We start from the raw sequence: 7,201 nt of genomic DNA, 5'->3' as shown, positions 1-7,201 counted from the left end.
ATATGAATAAAAATGAAAGAAGTTTATTTTATAAAAAAAAATAATAATAATAATAAATTACAATTACAGTGAATATATAAATAAAATTATTTCCGAAAAACCTTGCACAAGTCATCAACTTTGTTTAATGCATTCAAATGCATCTGTTTGTAAGCATCTGTTGTTTTTTTTAAATATAGGCATATATTAATATAATATTGATAGACAGATAAAAGTATACTGTTCAACATATGGATGTTTTGGTATCAGCGTATTCTGCATGTGTCCTTGCAATCATCATTTTATCAACTTTACTAAATACACATTTAATCTATATAGTTATTTACAAGATCAAGGTGACCAAGTTGCCGCACGTTTTTATTCTAAGCATTTCAATTTCCGACGTAATTCATACCTTAATTGGTTACATAGCGGAACTTTGGGTGTTACATGAAGTATACTCTTTGAAAAAGAGTTTTGTTTGCATTGGAGCTTCTTTCCTAATTGTTTTTATTACAGTGTCTAATATTTTACAGGCTGTTATAATATCAATCATGAAAGTAATTGCAATAAGGTGGCCCTTTTTTTACATTATATATTGTAAAACGATAAAGATGAAAATATTATTGTTCTTTTGTTATTTTTATGGATTTTTATGGCCTTTTATTCCGTTATTTGGATGGTCAGAGTATGAATTAGACTTGGATAAAATGCGATGTTCGTTTGATTGGAAATTGATACATTCGAGTTCGTTGTCATTTCTATTGGTTTTATTTTCATTTTGCTATATTGGTTTTTGCCTACATTTCGATAAAGAAAGCAGTTGCCGATCGCTGCACTGTTAAAAGAGCTCAACTAGGTGAAAGTAGAGGTATACAAGAAATGGTTTACTTGAAGTTAGCATTATGGTCTGCGATATTATACTTTATAATTTGGACCCCATATGCTGGTGCCAGTATACTTTCAGTTTTCAAAATAAAATCTCCAAATGTTATATTTACCCTCTGCGCATTGTTTTCTAAACTATCAGCAATATCAAATGCATTGATGAACTGTTATTTTAATAAGTATTTTCGAAACCATCTTAAAAAAACTAAACTTTTTCAATACTTTATAAAATGGAACAGAAAAAGTACCGATAAAGTATTATTATAATTTCTCTGAAAATAATTTGTTCATTTATTTGACATTAAATAAAGCAAATTTTTTTTATTAGTACGTATATTTGTTTAAATCTTTAAAAAATAAGCAAACAAAGATGTACCTTAAAACTATATATACATATACTAGCATTCGGACCCATAAAAAATGGGTCTTGGTAAGTCTATTCTACACCAACCATTTCTATACTTATACCATCGTTCAGTATTTTTAGTAAACGGTAGGAAGACTATACATACTGTCTACGTTTTAAAGTTATGAATAAAAAAATAATTTACAACATAACTTGTAAAAAATTTTAATAGCTTCGGTAGTCGTTGCGCAAACCACTATCTAATGATTGAAAATAAAAGTCTGTCAAACCTTTGATTTGAATTAATGATTAATGTTCAATACGTTATGGGTAGAATATAAGAAGCGAACTTGAGTAAAGTTCGACTTAAACTTTGAATTCTGGCTTTGTCAAGTTTGACTTCAAATAAAAGGTTGAGAAAATGCGTAAACGAAATTTAAAAATTTCAAGATTGCTCTTGAGAAAGTCAAGCGTGAAAAATTTAAAAGGCGTTGATTTAAAGGCGGAATCGGAAAAAACTTTGCGACCTATAGCGGCAGAGTATTTAAAAAGGGAAAACCTTTTAAATAAAGCAAATTAACTTTATATTTAAAAATAATATTTCTGAGTTTTATACTTTAAAGCATTAACTTATAAAAATAAATTAAAAGGTGTTACTAAAGTAATAAATTGAACTTTTTATTTTTATTAAAACTTGGTAACTTAATAAAAAACACTGGATTTAAATGAACATGCTCGTGTTACCTTATATTTAGTCCAAGACTCAACTGTCAATAACAACTGCTTAACATTCAAATAGCATATATGCTATGCGGTTATCAGCAAAGCATATATGTCTAACACAAGGTGTTTAAAAGGTTTTCCCTTTTTAAACAGCAAAGCATATATGTCTAACACTTGTTGAAATTTTTATTAAAAAAATTAAACTCCAACAAGGCTGTAAGCAAACTCTACTTACGTTGGAAGTTACCAGAAAGTTAATTAAAAATCATGGCAATAGTTTTCAATACCATAGCGAATATAATATTTATAGAGATAGAGGACAAAATCAGTAGAAGAAAATGGTTAACACGAGTTAGATTTTATCTAATGTACGACAGAACCTATTTTTGTTACAACGGTTAACAAATCAGCAATAGAACAGTAAGATCAAAAACAATATAGATCAGAGGCGGATCCAGCATTTTATGGTCTTTGAGATAGCTAACCTCTGCACACGGAGCAAACTCCAAAAAATTATGTTTAAACTTATGTCAAATAAAGATGGTTTGAAAAAAATTGCCTCTCAGTTTGAGCTGACTTGTATTACTGAAGTGACAGGAAGAGCGTGGCCATTTGGTTCAATATATAAATTAGAGAAAAAGTTTTTTGCATTTATTAAGTTTATAATATATACGATTAGTTTCGGTAATAAAACCTACTTATTTTTCAAATTTAAGTGAAAGAGAGGAAAAGAAAACTGGCAAAACTGATCTAATCAAATTCTAATATCCTAACAAAGACAACATTTTGCAAAAATTGCCGCAAAATCTTTTAATTCTATTTTTTTTTAATTTGTGGAATGCAATTTTAGAATTTAAATTATTAAAGTTTCAAAAACTTTAAGGTTAAAAGTACATTTTTAGGATACAACTATTGATACAAAACAAACTTAACTTTCTTTCTTGCTCTTTACATATAGCATTTTACAATATCAGTATTATTATATATCAAATGACCGAATGAGTCACTGAAGTTCATATTTGAAGTAAGGTCTTCTGATATTATCAGAAAACTTGAGGTACCAGAAAAGCCAAAAAAAAAGCAAAAGTATTATGACATTTAAAAAAAAATTTACAAAAAACATTGACAATGTTACATATTAATACATTGATTTTAATAAACACAGTTTTAAGAAATATTTTGTTAGAGCATTTCTGTGTTTTTAAATATTATTTTTATTTCACAAGATAATTTTTTTTTCAGATTGAGTTCTTCATTTACTTTATGAATAACAAAGATTTTCTTTCTTGATAATTTTTATTATTATTGTTTTTATTCTTTGATAAGTTTAATAATTATAAAAAGAATCGAGTCACTATTTTAATTTCTCCTACAAAACCTCTCTTAGATTGCTTTGGAACCATTTTCCTCATTATAATTTTACATTTAATCGTATACCTAAAGATCATTTTACTGAAAGATAATGTTGTAAAGTAAATCAAGATATAATAATGACTATAAAATTTGTTGGTTTTTTTTTTAAAGGGATATTGCAAACAAATTCCAAAACGATATTCCATTGTCACTCCTGTGCTGATAACATGGGATGTTATCCCCTATAATATGGACGTGCTGATGAGCTTCTAAAACCTAGTTAGTGGCTGAGTTGGTAAAGTATCCTGATCCTTGAACACATCTAGTTTATTGAATACAAGCAGAAAAAATTTCTTTTGAAGAACTTTAATCACTTGGCTGTTCAAAAAAAAAAATCCTTACCTATTATGATAAAATTCTACATTTTCTCCCTCAGGACTTGTTGTAGGATATGCTCCATCTATTGTTCCAATATATCCCGGAAATCATCAAAGTTTGTAAAATCTAAAAAATTTGAAAAAGCAGTTTACATATAAAACTTTGTATTCATATAAAGAAGCAATAGCTGATATATGTCCTCTATAGTATTACCCACATACACACACACAGACACACACACACACATATATATTTATATATATATATATATATATATAAATATATATATATATATATATATATATATATATATATATATATATATATATATATATATATATATGTACACACATAATTGAATATTTAATAATTTTATAAATATAAACTGAATAAGCGCGAATTTCATAAGTGCAAACTTGCATAAGTGCGAATGCTTAAGTGCGAACTGGCATAAGTGCAAGTTGGCATAAGTGCGCCAAAAGAATTTACAAACATTGGCATAAGTGCAAATAGCATTTCGCACTTATGTCACTTCGCACTTATGCCAGTTTGCACCAATTTTTGAAAATTTATTCGGCGCACTTATGCCAGCTCTCAATTATGCCGATTCGCACTTACGCCAGTTTTTGTAACTGCTTCGCACTTATACCAGTTTGCACTTATGCCAATTCGCACCTGTGCCGATGTTTGTAAATTTATTCGGCGCGCTTATGCTATTTTGCATTTATGCGAGTTCCCACTTATGCCAGTTTGCACTTATGCCAGTTTGCACTTATAAAATTCGCGCTAAATCAGTCGTCCCGTTAAAATTTGCATTTTTATTCGACGCACCTATGCCAATTCGCACTTATGCCAGTTTTTGCATCTATTTTGCATTTATAACAGCTTGCACTTATGCACTAAATTCTTTTGGCGCACTTATGCCAATTCGCACTTGTGCACACTTATGCAAATTTATTCGGCGCACTTATGCAATTTGCACTTATGTCAGTTCACTCTTGTGTTAATTTTGCAACTACCTCGCACTTAATAATTCATAAATAAATTATTATATATTATATATATAATATAATACGAATATATATATATATATATATATATATATATATATATATATATATATATATATATATATATATATATATTATATATAATTAATATATTTATATTATATATGTATAAATATATATATATATAATATATATATTAATTATATATAATATATATATATATATATATATATATATATATATATATATATATATGTATAAATTTTGTGCAATGTGTTTCCACTGTTTAGTATTCAGTATTCTTGACAAAGAAATAAAAAATAACTGCCATTTTTTTAATTGTTTTTTTTTTTCTCCCTTCGTTTTAACATTAGATTTTAATTAAGTAAAGAAACAATTTTTTTTTTTAAAAGCCTTTTTAATTAATGAATTTTTCAGACAAAAAAATTGGGTTAATACAAGGGTTATTGGCCGATAAACATAACTTTAAAAATTTTCGTATTTTTTTCTTACATAATTCAATTTGCTAATGTGGAAGTTGTACATGCGCAAATTCACCTTCCGTAACGCATTATACGAAAAAAACAAATAATAATTCCGTAATGATGCTTTGTGAAAAGAAATTTACGAAAAAAAGCATTTCGAAAGTATACTTGCGAAACAGCTCCTTATGGAATGAGCATTTCGGAATGTGCACTTACAGTAAAGACTCGAAGGCATTCATTAAACTGTTATAAAAAAAAATTATTATTTATCATTTAAATAAGAATAATGTTGTTAAATGATTCTTCAATACTTTAAACATATATATCTGGTATACATACATACATACATACATACATACACACATACATACATACATACATACATACATACATACATACATACATACATACATACATACATACATACATACATACATACATACATACATACATACATACATACATACATACATACATACATACATACATACATACATACATACATACATACATACATACATACATACATACATACATACATACATACATACATACATACATACATACATACATACATACATACATACATACATACATACATACATACATACATTTATACATAAATATATATATATATATATATATATATATATATATATATATATATATAATATATATATATATATATATATATGTATACATTTAAATTTTACTATCGTCGCCCCCTGTCGCTACGCCAGTGTTTATATATTTTTATAAATTTCAAGTACCAACTTTCGACTGCTTGTTGCCTTTGGCTTTGCAGAAATGGAGATTTACTACTTATAATCTCGTATACAAAAATCCAGAAAAATATTTAGTTCAATTACAAAGTTTAATTTAACATCACGTATTATTTGGACGTTGTCAGTTCTTACTGAATTTTGCAATTAATTTATCACCAGCTTTCAGAATAGCGACAGCTCTAAAACTTTTAGCGCTTGTATTGTCCTGGTGAGCTTTTATGTTAAAATTGTTTCCAGGGCCGAAAACTCGGGGAAGGGTTGTATTGTACGTGCCCGCTTTTTTGCTACAAAATCTTGTAATTAATTTTACACTACCCTCCAGAATAGCTAGAGCTTTAAAACTTTCAGCAGTTGTATAGTCCCAATAACGTTTGGATGTTGCGTATTATAACATTTTCCAGGGCCAATGATACAATGGGGAACTAGCGCCCTTCCCAACTTCCCGCCTTAACTTTTTTTTTTGTCATAAAGAAAAACATTTTTCCTTTGTGACAAAAAAAAGGACTATTTTTTACCGTTTATGGTAAAAAATAATAGCTTTTAACTACACTATGACATTCAGCAATACAAAATTAGGTACAGGTAGGTTACAATAAAACGCATCAATTTAATTGAGGAAACTAATTAAATTTAAGTTTTTTTAAAAAACCATAAAAACGCAAATTAAGAGACTTGAATGTTTTTATTTTATTTTTAAAAACATTCAAAATGCTTTTATTTATATTTTTCACTGTAAGACATGCGCCGAGTGTTGCTACATCGACTATCTTATAGCCTGCTGCTACAAGGGAGTGCTGATACATCAACTATCTTATAGCCTGTTGGTATCTTATAGTCTGCTTAACTATCTTATAGCCTGCTGCTACAAGGGAGAGCTGCTTCATCTACTATTTCATAACCTGCTGCTACAAGAAAGTGTCGCTACACTGGCTGAGGGTTTGATTGGGGCAGGTCTATCAAATAATAAAAAAAATAATAATTTTAAACTTTTTCCGGTCTTTATATATATTTTCTAAACTCTTAGTTAATACCTTATCAAAAGTTAGCAAAAATAGAAAACTTCTGAATATTGCCATAACATACAACAAAGCAGTTTTTGGAGTTAAGAAATCCATTTCTGACATCAGAATTGAGTTTTGACTACTCTAAATGACGCGCTTTATGATTTTTAGGCCATCTTACGTGCTTCTTGCGTCCTATATATCAAAATATTGGTCTTTTGGATTGGTGAAATTTATACTGAGTTTGATCACT

The 7,201-nt window shown here is 28.0% G+C and overlaps 1 pseudogene; it reads left to right on the top strand.

The window, feature by feature from the left end:
- Positions 1–205: 205 nt before the first annotated feature.
- On the top strand, positions 206–1,134 carry LOC136090223 (rhodopsin, G0-coupled-like; annotated as a pseudogene).
- Positions 1,135–7,201: the final 6,067 nt, after the last annotated feature.

The sequence above is a fragment of the Hydra vulgaris genome, chromosome 13 (genome assembly GCF_038396675.1).
Source record: "Hydra vulgaris chromosome 13, alternate assembly HydraT2T_AEP".
In the NCBI taxonomy this organism is placed as follows: Eukaryota; Metazoa; Cnidaria; class Hydrozoa; order Anthoathecata; family Hydridae; genus Hydra; species Hydra vulgaris.
This window is presented reverse-complemented; position numbering and strand designations above follow the sequence as displayed.